The sequence below is a fragment of the Jaculus jaculus genome, chromosome 13, assembly GCF_020740685.1.
Source record: "Jaculus jaculus isolate mJacJac1 chromosome 13, mJacJac1.mat.Y.cur, whole genome shotgun sequence".
Taxonomy (NCBI): Eukaryota; Metazoa; Chordata; class Mammalia; order Rodentia; family Dipodidae; genus Jaculus; species Jaculus jaculus.
In genome coordinates this window covers 42,930,976-42,945,445 of record NC_059114.1, presented here as the reverse complement: position 1 = coordinate 42,945,445, position 14,470 = coordinate 42,930,976, and the positions used below count along the sequence as shown (strand labels likewise).

The 14,470-nt window shown below is 43.7% G+C and overlaps 1 long non-coding RNA gene across 1 annotated transcript in view; it reads left to right on the top strand.

The window, feature by feature from the left end:
- The first annotated feature begins 251 nt into the window (after positions 1-251).
- LOC123454228 overlaps positions 252-14,470 on the top strand; it is a 228,561-nt gene continuing 214,342 nt past the window's right edge. The window contains exons 1-3 of the long non-coding RNA XR_006633226.1: positions 252-382; positions 597-697; positions 5,516-5,579. This is a non-coding gene — a long non-coding RNA (uncharacterized LOC123454228). The remainder of the gene's footprint in view (positions 383-596; positions 698-5,515; positions 5,580-14,470) is intronic.

Genomic DNA, 14,470 nt, shown 5'->3' with positions numbered 1-14,470 from the left:
TGTGGAGAACATGACCTTACTCACACCTGGACTGAGAACTGTGAGGGAATAAACTTCTCTTTAAAGTCGCCTTTGTGAGGCCTTGTTATGGGTTGCCTAGGAAAGGGAATAAGCTAGAGCAGTCTCAGGCTGGACTCAGGTCTCCATCTCTCCAGCCCAACTTTCTTTGATTTTTAAACAGGGAAGAGAGGAATTTTGAGAGGAATCCAAGGCCCCACGGGTCCAGACTGTTGTTGCTGACTGTGTCAGCAGAGCAGTGGTGTGTCCAGGCTGCAGCGTCTCTAAGGACAAACATGTGACCGGCCTCCTCTGAGCGGTGACCCAGTGTTTACCTAGTATATAGGTGACCCTGGGTTTGATTCCCAGCACTGCGGAAACTAAAGTAAGACAATGACAACTTGCAGTACTTCTTAAAAGACATTATTTATTTATTTGACAGAGAAAGAGAGAGATTGGGAGGGAAGGAGGAAGGGAGGGAGAGAATGGGCGCGCCAGGGCCTCCAGCCACTGCAAATGAACTCCAGACACGTGCGCCCCTTGTGCAACTGACTAATGTGGGTCCTGGGGAATCAAACCTTGGTCCTTTGTCTTTGCAGGCAAATGTTGTAACCGCTAAGCCATCCCTCCAGCCCAGCTTGAAGCACTTCAATATGGAGATGGGAAACACTGAAGATGAGCAAGAATCATCTGTCAGATGGTAGGCATTTGGTACATGCTGGTCTAGCAAAGGGGTGTGACCCCAGGACAAAGTTCTGTCCTCAAGGGGCTCTTACCTGTAAAGACGTACACAGACAGGATAACGGAAGGTGGATGCTCTGAAGGGAATGAACAGTGACAGCAGGGAGTGACCTCAGATTGGGTCCAGCCACTGCAAACAAACTCCAGACGCATGCGCCCCCTGTGCATCTGGCTAATGTGGGTGTTGGGAAATCAAGCCTCAAACTGGGGTCCTTAGGTTTCTCAGGCAAGGGCTTAACTGCTAAGCCTTCTCTCCAGCCCAGAGGGTGAATACTTTATCTGCTAACTCTCTACCACCGTAGGATTTGAACAGTAGATGACACCCCTCCCTCCCCTGACAGAACATTTCCGTGCTTGCTGTTTCAGCGGGACATTTGTCTTTCTGCAGAGGCCACCTCTGATCTTTCCCAACCTCTGATCACAAAGGCCACTGTACTCGACCCTCTGCAGTCACTGTCCCTGTCACTTCCTCCTCTCCCCTCCCCTGTACTTCCATTCCTCCCAGCTGTGTGTCTTGCATCAAGGACTTCGTTCCTATCCTTACAGTGCTTCCTCCTGTGTCCAGATCGCACTCGCCCCTCCAGCTCACAGTCACACTACATGCCTGAGCGTCCGTCCCCCTGACCTCATTCTTGTGTGCCATGTCTGTGCCCAGCTCCAGGCCTGCGTGAGTACACGATGCATGTGATGCGCTCCCAAGCAGAACGGGCCTTCCCTGGCCCTCCGCAGGACAGAAGGGAGATTAAGGTGCCGACTGCGCCGTCACGCAGACCAAAGTTAAACACTGCTGGCATCTGTCCTGGGAAGCAGACAGGCCCCAAGCTTGGGGGTGTGAGCCTGCAGCGCTGTGAGGTGGCCTGGCTGGGAAGGATTCCCCAAGGAACTGAAGTCGGGATTCAAAGTGTGTGGCAACTTGGGGAAGGTGGGCAGGAAGTGGCGAAAGCAAGCCCAGAAAAAGGTGGGGCAAAAGCACGTGGGAGCAGTGAGCTTCCCAGAGCCGTTTCTGCTGCACACCTTCCTAAGCAAATAGTCCTGCCTCTGCCTTCTGTCCTTGCCAAGTCCAACAGTTGCCTCTCCAGCTCACTTTACTCGGCCTGTCAGCGGCATTCACAACTGACCATTCACTTTTTCACTTCCTCACAGGGCACTAGGCGCTTCTGCCCACCCCCAGCCTGGTTCCTTCTCCGTCTGCTTTCACGTGGTCAGTGTTTGGAGGCTTTGTCTCTGGATCTCTTTTCTCTACTTCCCCTCTACTCACGGCTGGCTTTAAATACTATTTTACAGGTGGGGGGAAATGGCTCGGTTGGCATTACACATACAAGCGCCAGTCATGGAGGCAGGCACCTGTCAACCCAGTGCCTGGGAAGTAGACACAAGGAGGGTCCCCGGAGCTTGCTGATGTGGATTTCACTATGTATCCTCAGGCTGGCCGCAAACTTGTAATCTTCCTACCTGTCTCCCCAGTGCTGGGATTAAAGGTGTATACCACCATGCCCAGCTTTATTTATTTATTATTTTATTTTATTTTTCAAGATAGGGTTTCACTCTAGCTCAGGCTGACTTGGAATTCACTATGTAGTCTCAGGGTAGCCTCAAACTCATGCTGATCCACCTACCTTTGCTTTCCAAGTGCTGGAATTAGAGGCGTGTGCCACCATGCCTAGCTCTATTTATTTTTAAGCAGAGACAGACACACACAGAGAATGGGCACCCCAGGGCCTCTAGTCTCTGTAAACAAACTACAGACACATGTACCACTTTGTACATGTGGCTTTACAGGGGTCCTGGGGAATCAGACCTGGGTTGTCAGGCTTTGCAGGCAAGCTCCTTAACCACTAAGCCATCTCTCTAGCCCTGTCTTAACTTTCATATTCTAGTTATTGCTAGCCTGTAGAAATGTCATTGATTGTGGTATATTAACTGTTTTGATATTATAAATTTACTTACTAACTTTTTGATAGAGTCCCTGTAATTATTTATTTGTTATTTATTTACTTAGATGTTTGAAGACAGGCTGATCACATTGTGTTCATAGTCAGGAAGCAAAGAAAGGTGAATGCTAATGCTTGCTGTGTTTTCTCATCTTCCCCTTTTTATTAAGTCCAGGATGGATCCCAGTCCTCTGGGATGGTGTCACCCACATTTACAGTGGGTCTTCCATTTTCATTTACACCTGTCTGGAAATGCTCTCAATAAACACCCAGAGGCCTTTCCCCTAGATGATTTCAAATCCAGTCAAGTTAACAAAGAAGATTAACCAGCATACTCATTTTCTTTCAGGAGCAAAAGCCTGAGTCTTTCTGTCCTGATGATGGTTCTAGCTGCTTCTTTCACCTTCTTGGGTCTTTAATGTATTAGATATTTATAAAATATAATTCCATGCTCCCTTCTGAGATCTATGTGTTTCCTCATGCACATAGCTTGCCCAGGCACAATAGTGACATGAATCTCCTTTTCCCTGACCTACCTTTTGGTCTTGTGCCTACTCTGCGCCATGCCCCATGCCAGGTACATATAAGCTAAGGGACATAATGTCACTCTCTATATGTCTACACAATATATGCATGTATGTTTGTAGTCTGGGGCCCTTGTACATCTTTGGCATATGTGTGTATGTGTATTACATATCTTTTCAGTACTAGAGATCAAATTACACATAATAAGCAAATGCTCTGCCATGGAGGTACATCCTCAGGCAGAGGTAGGAGGATTGCCATGAGTTCAAGGCCACTCTGAGACTCCATAGTGAATTCCAGGTCAGCCTGGACCAGAGTGAGACCCTACCTTGAAAAACCAAAACAGAAAAAAAAATAAAAAATAAAAAGGAAGGAATAAAAACTTTGTTTCTTTTTCAAGGTAGAGTCTCACTCTGGTTCAGGCTGACCTAGAATTCACTATTTAGTTTCAAGATGGCCTCGAACTCATAGAAATCCTCCTACCTCTGCCTCCCAAGTTCTGGAATTAAAGGCATGTGTTACCACACCCAACCCCTTAATAACTTTAAAAAATTATTTATTTATTTGAGAGAGAGAGAAAGAGAGAGAGAGAGCAAGTGAGTGAAAATGGGCATGCCAGGGCCTCCTGCCACTGCAAATTGATCCAGTCTTTACTTGTACTATCATCTTTTAAAAAATGTTCTTGAGCCGGGCGTGGTGGTGCATACCTTTAATCCCAGCACTTGGGAGGCAGAGGTAGGAGGATTGCTGTGAGTCCGAGGCCACCCTGAGACTCCATAGTGAATTCCAGGTCAGCTTGGGCTAGAGTGAGACCCTATCTCGAAGGAAAAAAAAAAAAGTTAAAAAATGTTCCTTGAATTTTAAAAAAAATTTAAACATTTTTATTGACAACATGCATAATTATAGACAATAAACCATGATAATTCCCTCCCCTTCCCCACTTCCCCCTTCACAATTCCACTTTCTATTATATCCCCTCCACCTCTCAATTAGTCTCTCTTTTGTTTTGATGTCATCATCTTTTCCTCCTATTATGAGGGTCTTCTGTAGGTAATACCAGGCCATGGATATTCAGACCATTTTGTATATGGACGATTGCATTGTAAGCAGTCCTACCCTTCTTTTGGCTCTCATATATATATATTTTTTACCACCTTTTCTACAATGGACCTTGAGCCTTGGAATGTATAATACACATGTCTCAGTGCTGAACATTCCTCTGTCACTTCTCAACACTATGGTGCCTTTTCAGTCATCCTAGTGGTCACTGCCATTGAAAAGAGAAGTTTCTCTAACTTAAAATGAGAGTAGCGTTAGTATATGGGTGTGGATGTTAAGAAGAGGCCTTACAGGGCACTTTTCTGAGCATGATATATGCATCTAGCCAGACAACAGCAGGCTCATGAGTTCTCCCACCATAGGCTTTTGACAGGGTTTTCAGTACCAGGAATGTATTCCCTCCCATGAAACAGGCCTGCAGTCCAATTTTAGAGTGGTTGCTTTTCCCTATAACAGACATGCCACTTTTGCACCAATTGGCTCATTTTGCGTGGCTGACCAAACTTAAGGCTTCCACAGTTATTTAGCAGTGCTGAGATTTCTCTGTCTCCCATAGGGCTGCGTGCAGCATAACTTTTCCCAGTTTTCTGCCAGCTGGTCCACAGGGAGGAGGTTTTCAGCTCATTTCCAGCTTGTCTTCTCAGCCCAAGCATGTGGAGTTTTTGGCAATATGGTCTTACCATCTATTTCTGGTGGGAAACCAGAGTCTTGGCAATGACCTATATACTGTTTTTGGGGCATCAGGAATCTCCCTGACCAACGACTAACTGAAAGCTGTCCTATCCCTGGCACTGAAATTTTTCTAGTAATAATGTAAATAATGTATGGCTTCTGGCTGAACCATTATGTAGTGACATCTTTTGCAGTGTGTATGTTTATTCTGTGCCATCATATAGTTTTGGTTTTATAAGCTCACATTTAAAAGAAACCTTGGACTATGGTGATGTTTAAACAGTGTTGGGACTGATAATACAACAACAGTAACAAAACAACTATAAAAACAAAGTTGGAATGGATACATTTTTATGTAGTGAAGTGATCCTGACCCTGTGCATACAGGGACAGAACGTAGTGGTTTGAATCAGATGTCCTCCATACACTCATGTTTTTGAATGCTTGGTTCCAGGTTGACATCAGTTTGGGAGGTGGAGTCTTGCTGGAGGAGGTGTGTTATGGGGGTGGGCTTAAGGATGTTATAGCCAGCTCCCCTTTGCCAGAGATTAGCTCACTCCTCTGCTTCTCTTTTCCACCTTCTGTTTCAGAAGTGATATCCAGCCTGTGCTCATACCCTGTTTTCCACTGCCATCATGAATCTTCCCCTGGACAGTAAGTTAAAATAAAAACATTCCTCCTCCTATCAGCTGCTTTTTTTTTTCTTTTTTTTCTTTTTTTTTTTTTTTTTTTTTTTTTTTGGTTTTTCAAGGTAGGGTCTTACTCTAGCCCAGGAGTTCACTATGTAGTCTAAAACTCATAGTGATCCTCCTCATTCTGCCTCTCAAGTGCTGGGATTAAAGATGTGTGCCACCATGCCCAGCTGGTTGGATGCTTTATGCCAGCAACAAGAAGGTAACTGCAACAATGGCCCATATTCAATTTCTCAAGTACCCAGATAAAGCTAGAAAGTCATTAGTTTATAGCAACAAGAGGCCCTGGCATGCTCAACCAATGCACACATGCAAATAAATAAAAATATATTCCAGATGAACCCTAAGCCATAATAATTCAATCATGATTTTTCAACTTTATCATGGTACAAAAGCAATATACATATGTTTGAAAATGTACTTTGAATTTTTGTCTTTTCCTGGGATAGAGCCCTCTCCTGTACCATTGGGCAGCAGCAACGAGCTGAAGCTCCTAGCCAGCTACATGCTGACCAGGGGGAAGCAGTGGTATTCTACTGTGAGCTGTGTTTTAAGCTATGGTGTTTGGCATGTTAGGGTATTAAATGCATTTTTACTTACGATATTTTGAATTATAATGGTTTTATTGGGCTACAACACCACAAGTCCTGCAGAATCTGTACTTGTGTGTTAGTTGGTATAGTAATTTGATTCAGGTGTCCCCCACAAACTTAGGTGTTCTGAATGCTACGTTCTCAGCTAATGAAGATTAAGGAATTAACACCTCTTGGAAGCAGTGTATTATTGGGACCGGGTTTATGGGTATTATAGCCAGTTTCCTCTTGCTAGTGTTTGGCACACTCTCCTGTTGCTGTTTTCTACCAGATGTTGGCCAGGAGATGATATCCACCCTCTACCCATGCCATCATTTTCCCCTGCCATCATGGAGCTTCCCCTCGAGTCTATAAACCAAAGTAAACCTCTATTTCCCACAAGCTGCTCTTGGTCAGGTGATTTCTACCAGCAATGCAAACCTGACTGCAGCAGTAAAGTTGGTACTGAGAGTGGGGTCATTCCTGTTAAACACCTGACTGTGTGGCTTTTGACCTTTGGAGCTGATTTTCAAGAGGAGTGTGGAAGGATTTGAAATCTTGGCCTAAGAGAAGTCTTGCAGTGCTGTTAAGTACAGCTTGATGGACTATTCTGGTCAGAGTTGAAAGAGTTGAATGCAGTAAGAACTAAGAACTGTGAGGTTTGGCTTATGAGAGTGAGAAAGAGCTTTGCCTGGACTGGGCTAGAAGCAGTTTATGTGAGAGGCTTGCTGTTATACACATGCCCCAAGAACTTGTGCAGGGTTGCCTTGTATAGAAATGGACTGGTGTGAGCAGAGGGATATGGCACAGAAATGAAATCTTTGGGCTGAAATTGTTGCCCCTTCAGCTGCAATTGTATGAGAGATTACAACCTTTGAGATCAGGCCAGCTGACCTGCATTGGGACAACTGCAAGAATGCAGCCTTTTGAAGGGGCCTGAATAGTGAAGGAGTGTCCTGTTCTTTAAAGTCTGCTTTATTCCTCCCTGGATTAAAAAACTGGCACCTCACCTGGTATTATGGAGTATAGAAATGCAGGAAAGAGAGGGTAATTGAATTTGCAATATAATATGTTTTTGGAAACAGTCAATGGACAGTGTGAAGCAGGTTTGCTGGGTTGCCTGCATGGAGACCCAGTGGAGCCCTGAGATGGCTGCTAAAGAGAGCTGCCAGCCCCAGATGAAGTTTTCCAAGACTGTTAGTAGCCTAGCTAGAGGGGCGGATTTGGAACTCCAGAGAATTGTTTCTGGTTAGAATTATCAGACTTGGAGATTTGTCACTGACTAGCATTGTTGGACTTGGAGCTACAGAGTTTAATGTTTGACTGGTTTAAATCTTATATTGGTTGAATATTTCTTTGCTTTGCCCAATGCCATTTTTACAGTGTATTTATTCTTTGCTATTATGGGTGTTTTGGGGAATTTTTGGTATTATGACTCAGTTAAAGGACCTTGGCTTATGGAGATGTTTGAACATCATTAGGATTGATAAGAAATATGGAGACTTTTGCAGTTGGACTTAACCAACCATAATGTAAAATGCAATGTTTATGGGGGCTGGGTCGGGATGTAGTGGTTTGATTCAGATGTCCCCCATAAACTTAGGTGTTCTGAATGCTAGGTTCCCAGCTGATGGAAATTTGGGAATTAATGCCTCCTGGAGGCAGAGTTTTGTTGGGGGTGGGCTTATGGGTATTATAGCCAGTTTCCCCTTGCCAGTGTTTAGCACACTCTCCTGTTGTCCACCGGATGTTGGCCAGGAGGTGATGTCCACCCTCTGCCCATGCTATCATTTTCCCTTGCCATCATGGAGCCCCCTCTTGAGCCTGTGAGCCAAAATAAACCTTTTTTTCCAGAAGCTGTTCTTGGTTGGGTGATTTCTTCCAGTAATGTGAACCTGATTGCAACAGTTGGCCTCAAGGGCAGAGGATTGAATTACATCCACTTTTCCCTCTGTGCCAGGCTCCTCCCCTAAGATGTTGTTATTTTCCATTCCACCTCATTCCTTACTGCCATTTTCTCCTTCTCAGAGGCAGCTGTTATGATGTGTGCAATGTGTACCCTTTTCTGTGTATTCCTTAAAGTGTGGGAAATGTGTGTAGGCGTCTGAAAGTTTTAATTATCTAATGATCACACTGTGGTTTATAAGTGGTATTGTAGGTGTCATTCCTCTTGTTTTTCACTCCATTTTGGGTGTTCTCTTTAAATTCTGGAAGTGTCCTGGCTACTTTCTGTCCACCAGCTCCTCCTCAAGTCCAGGTCACATCCTTCTTCTCTGGGCTTATGTGGCCCTCACTCTTCATGGTAGCCTTATAGCAACGCTTAAATGTGATGCAAAATTCACTCATGAGTATGTCTGCTCACAGTTCCTCAAAGGCCAGAAATGAGGCCTGCTCTGTGGAGTTTGGATTTTTTCTTTTCCCTTTTTAGTGCTGAGGATCTAACTCAGGGCATGCTAGGTAAGTGCTGTACCTCTAGTCCCCATGATTTATTTTTTCACGCAGGACAGATGTTGGAGGTGGAAAGGAAGAGAGAATTGGCCGGCTAGGGCCTCCAGCCACTGCAATCGAACTCCAGACGCGTGCACCCCCTTGTGTGCATGTGCGACCTTGCGTGCTTACATCACTGTACACCTGGGATCTGGAGAGCTGAACATGAATCCTTAGGCTTCTCAGGCAGTGCCTTAACTGCTAAGCCATCTCTCCAGCCTGAAATTTTTTTTTAATCCTTTGGGTTTAGCATATAGCTTGAGGAGCATAAGGAGTTGAATAGATGAATGAATGAGTCAAAGAAATAGTATTAAATTTTATGTTTAACTGCTGAAAAGTAGTTGTTACAGCAGCTGGGATGGTTTAAATGAATTGAATCTTTTATTCAACTGAACATATGTTCCATTTCAGCAATGATACCAAAAGTTGTAACTTATTTATTTATTTACAAGCAGAGAGGAGAGGGGAAGGGAAAGGGAGGGGAGAGCGGGTGGGGGGGAGGAAGGGAGGGAGAGGAGAATGGACATGCCAGGGCCCCTTGCCACTGCAAACAAACTCTAGATATATGTGCTACTTTGTATATGTGGCTTTATGTGGGTACTGGGGAATCAAACCCAGGCCAGCAGACTTTGCAAGCATGGTCTTTTAAACCTCTGACCCATCTCCCCAGCTTGAGATTTAAATTTTGTGTGTGTGCATGTGTGTGTGTTTTGAGGTAGGGTCTCTCTCTAGCCCAGGCTGACCTAGAACTCACTATGTATTCTCAGGCTGGGCTTGAACTCACAGCAGTCCTCCTACCTCTGCCTCTGGAATGTTGGGATTAAAGGAGTATGCCACCATGCCTGGTGAGATTTAATTTTTTTAGTTTTGATTTTTTTTTTTTTTTTTTTTTTGGTTTTTTGAGGTAGGGTCTCACTCTGGTCCAGGCTGACCTGGAATTAACTCTCATCTCAGGGTGGCCTTGAACTCATGGCGATCCTCCTACCTCTGCCTTTCGAGTGCTGGGATTAAAGGCGTGCGCCACCACGCCCGGCTTTGATTTATTTTTAAATAGTTTATTTATTTATTTGAAAGAGAGAGCATATAGAGAAAATAGGCATGCCGAGAGTTCTAGCCACTTCAAATGAAGTCCAAATGCACACACCACCTTGTGCATCTGACTTTATGTGAGTACTGGAGAATCAAACCTGGCTCCTTTGGCTTTGCAGGCAAGCGCCTTAATTGCTAAACCATCTCTCTAGGCCTTGCTTTGATTTTTTTGAGAGCAGATCTCACTGTGTAATCCAGGCTAGTCTCAGACTCCTCCTCCTCCTGCTTTGCTGAGAGGAAGGTGTGCCATCATGCCCAGCTTTCTACTACTACCTCCTCCCTCCCCGTAGTTTCCCATAGTGGCTACACCCTCCTCACCAACGGTGCAGCCTTCCAGGTACCCCAGCTCCACATCTGTGATGTTGCTAGTAGTCATGACAAGTTCTAGTGAGTCTGTGATTTGTGTTTGCATTCCAGGGCAGTGGTGAGGATGAGCTTTAATTTTTGTTTGAATATTATTTTTATTGACAACTTCCATAATTATCGACAATAAACCATGGTAATTCCCTCCCTCCCCTTCTACTTTCCCCTTTGCAACTCTATTTGTCATCATCTCCCCTCCCCCTCTCAATCAGTCTCTTTTATTTTGATGTCATCATCTTTTCCTCTTATGATGGTCTTGTGTAGGTAGTGTCAGGGACTGTGAGGTCATGGATATCCAGGCCATTTTGTGTCTGGAAGAATGCGTTGTAAGGAGTCCTGCCTTTCTTTTGGCTCTTACATTCTTTCCACCACTTCTTCCGCAGTGGACCCTGAGCCTTGGAAGGTGTGATAGACATATCTCAGTGCTGAGCACTCCTGTCACTTCTTCTCAGCACTATGGTACCTTTGGAGTCATCCCAGAGGTCACTGCCATCTGAAAAGAAAAGCTTCTGTAACCAAAATTGAGAGTAGCATTAATATATGGGTATAAATGTTGAGAGAAGTGTTTACTAGGCAGTTTGGTCACACACACACACACACACACACACACGCATATATATATATATATATATATATATATATATATATATATATATATATATCCATCCATCCAGACACCAGCAGACGTTATATCTCTATGGCTCATGACACACACACACACACACACACACACACACAACACACACACACACACACACACACACACACACATATATATATATATATATATTCATCCAGACACCAGCAGACGTTATATCTCTAGGGCTCATGACTTTCCATGTCATAGATTTTCAGTATCAAGCATGTATTTCCTCCCCATGGAGTGGGCCTCCAATCCAATTAGAGAGTGCTTGGCTTCCCCCATAACAGATTTGCCACAATTGCACCAGTTGGCTTATTTGGCTTGGCTGGCCAAACTTAAGGCGTGCAGTGTCCACTCTTGTTTATCTTCAGTGGTGATTTTTCTCTCTCCCATGGATCTGTGTGCGGCATAGCTTTTTTCCAGCTTTCTGTCAGTTGGTCTACAGGGAGGAGGTTTTCAGCTCAGCTCCATCAGGATTTTTCAGTGACTTTGCAGCTCAAGCATATGGAGTCCTAAGCAATAGAGCTTTTATTTTCTGCTTTTCTTTGTCACTCTTTGCTTTTCCCTCCCCCATCTCCCCTCTTTCTTCCTTTTCCTTTCCTTTAATTCCTCTTTCCCTACCCTCCTTCCTTCCTTCTTTTCTTCCCCTCTCTTTTTTTCTTTCTTCTTTCCCTCCCTCCCTCCCTCCCTCCCTCCCTTCCTTTCTTTCTTTCTGTTTTCTTTCATGAGGTCTTTCTGTATAGCCCATGATGGTCTTGATTGTGATGTTTGTCTTCCTCTGCCGTACTTCTGAGTACTGACTTTATAAGCATGTGCTACCATGCCCATCTGTTGTCCATTTGTATATCTCCATTAGAGAAATGTCTACTCAAGTTCACTTGTAAAATTGCATTGTTACTTTTTTGTTACTGAACTATAATATTTATTTCTTTATTTGAGAGAGAGGGAAAGACAAGGAGATATATATATACATGGAGAATGGGCACACCAGAATCTCTAGTAACTGCAAATGAACTCCAGACATATGCACCATCTTGTGCATTTGGCTTACTCAGGTACTGAGAAATCAAACTTGGGTCTTTAGGCTTCGCAGGCAAGTGCCTTAACCACTAAGCAATTCTAACCTCTCTTCAAGATAGGTGGTTTGAAAATATTTTCTCTCATTTTCACATAAACTGCCTTCAGCAATTCTTAACATTGTCTGTAACCCTTCAGCATCAAAAAATGTCATGAGTCAAATGCTCTTCATCAGAAAATTGGCTAAATATATCTCAGTTCATTCATATAATGCAGTTACTTGTGTTGATTTAAAAGACAGATGGTTCTGTCTGGATTGATGTGGAGATATGTAAATAAATATAAATGTAATGCTCAGTAAAATGAGAAGTTTTAGAACCACAGAAAATGGGCAGGACTGTTTCTCAGAGTGCTTGCCTGGCATGAGCAAGACTCTGGCTTTGATCCTCAACACTGAAAAAAAGGTCCTCCAAATTATGATTCTGTGTTGAAGAAAGAATTAGATACAGATAGATATAGTTGGTTTTTTTTTTTTTTTTTTTTTTTTGTGACAGAGTCTTGTTACTTAGTCTAGGTTGGCCTAGAACTGGCACCAGTGCCAATCCTCCTGCCTCAGTCTACCAGGTGATTGCTGGGATTTCGGGTGGATACCTGTATATATCTATATATGCATATCATGTTGATAGGGTCTTAGGAAAACTTAGGCCTGGAGTTGGGGGTGTTAGAGACCTTGATTTAAATTCCTTAGCAAAAACACAAGGGAAAACCAAACAAAACAACCAATGTGAAAGATGCCTGAGAGAGTTAGAATGATGGGGAAACTTTATTTTCACTTTATGCACTTTAGTATTGTTTCTTATAGTGTGTTTTATTTTCATATTAAAAGACTGCCATGGAGATTAAAAAGCACATACCTGGCCATAAAGTCCCATTATTGAATGAATGCAGCTGATTTTTACCATTTTAGATTTATATAGCATTTTCCCCAGGTGTAAGTCACTTTTACCTTTATGACCTTCTTTTTTTTAACCTTCAAGTGCCTTCTTCCTCCCTCTCCCCTCCCCTCCTCCCTCCTTCTTCTTTTCGTCCTTCCTTCCTTCCATTGAAGATTGAACCCAGGTTCTCACATATAGTAAGCACACACACTATCACTGAGCTGCTCTCCATTACCCAGCCCTGTAATATTTCAAGTGTCTTTTTAGGGGAGGCAGAGTGGGTAGAAACTCAAGTCTAGCAAGGGAAACTGCTGTATCCAGCCAGAATCAGAGTTTGTGTCGGGGATTCATTCCCTTGGTTTCTGAGAAGTCCAGTGTACACAGTAGGAAAGCTCACTACTCAGATGAAGGAAGGCGCCTTACCCCTCCCGGTGGTTAAGAACGTGGGCTTTAAGGCTGAGAGTTGGCTCAGTGGTTAGGTTAAAGAATGTGGGTTTGGAGTCAGTTTCTGTTTTAATGTTTTGACAGCAAGCTTTACCACATACAAGCTGTGTGATATTGGCCAAGGTTCTTAACCTCTCTGAGTATGGGTTTCTCATCAGCCGCTTGAGGGTTCTGGTAGTATGTGTCATAGGGCTGCTAGGACATATGGAGGTGAAGGACCCAAACCCCAGCACTTGGTAAGTATTAGCTTTTGTTGTTGTTGTTGTTACATATGGGGATGGGAAGCCCAACACCTGAAAGAAATTAGGCTAGATTAAAGGAAATCAAATGAGGAAAAGGAAGAGTTTAATATGGGCTGAAGATACAATACCGTTTCCATGTTGTTGTCTCCCTTCTCCTCCTCCTCCTCCTCCAATTTTTCTTTCTTTAATTAAGCCTCATGTTGCTAAGTGCTAGCAGATGTGTAAGTGGTAGCTTGTAACTCAGTCAGAATTGATAGGAAGGACTGGGGAAAATGTTTTCATTGTGAGGAAGGTTGGGGAATTACATGGACTGGTGACAAACATCTGTAGGCCAGGGGCCTTGGACAATCTCTGTAGGAATGCAGCAACCCATAAAGCCAGGGCCTAAGTGGGACTGTTGGTCAAGTAAACACACAGAGATTAGTTACCCAAAGAAAACCCAAAGCTTGGTGGTAGGACTTCTTGCATTAGCCTTAAGTTCAAAAGACCCATGGATTTCTAAGCAGTCAACTTTTATTTCTAGTTTTTTTCTATTTATTATTATTTTAAATTTATTTTTATTAGATATGGACATACTTTGTATATAAACAATACATGTTGGTACCATCCTTTCTCTCATCCCTGCCCCCTTTCCAAAGAGGCCTTCCTCATTGGGGATATAGGTCAACCCCATGGGGATTGTGGGTCATGCATTATGGGGCAGAAGTCAGTTATGGGGAAGAGGTAATGTCTCTGTGCATAATGTCCCTACTTGTGGTTCTAACAATCTTTCTGCTCCCCTCTTCTGCATAATTCCCTGAGCCATGTTGGGTGCATTTTAGGTCTTCAATAATGGGCTCTTAGGAGCTTCTGGATCTCTGGTTTGGTAAGTGTTGAGTGTCCTCAGGGTCTATCTCCTTCACCCTTGTGGTGATATTAGGTTCACAAAGAAAGCAGCACTCTTGTTTATTTCCCCAGTTCCTCTGTGGTTTCAGCTAGGACCAGGGTGGAGTCCACTGGGTAGTTTATCTCCTCAAGTCCAGCTTCCATCTGAGAAGTAGATTCTCCAATGGAGAGACAAG